Genomic DNA, 269 nt, shown 5'->3' on the forward strand with positions numbered 1-269 from the left:
TTGAGTCACGAGCGCCGGACGATAAATATTCTGAGCGTATTGCGTCGTCAAACCCTAAAATCATAAACTGAATTATGAAATATTGAGAGCTTTTATCCTTGCACTCACTGGACATCTCTGTACACTATGTAATATTCAATTTTCGTATATATATTTTTTAAGAATTTTAATTTCTTTCTTGGATATTTTTTTCTGTATCAATGTAGGCTTGAATTCTTCCTCTGCTTAGAGAATTTGACTGTTTATCTCAAATTTAAACTTCTAAGCAA

The sequence above is a fragment of the Penaeus monodon genome, chromosome 32, assembly GCF_015228065.2.
Source record: "Penaeus monodon isolate SGIC_2016 chromosome 32, NSTDA_Pmon_1, whole genome shotgun sequence".
Classification (NCBI taxonomy): domain Eukaryota; kingdom Metazoa; phylum Arthropoda; class Malacostraca; order Decapoda; family Penaeidae; genus Penaeus; species Penaeus monodon.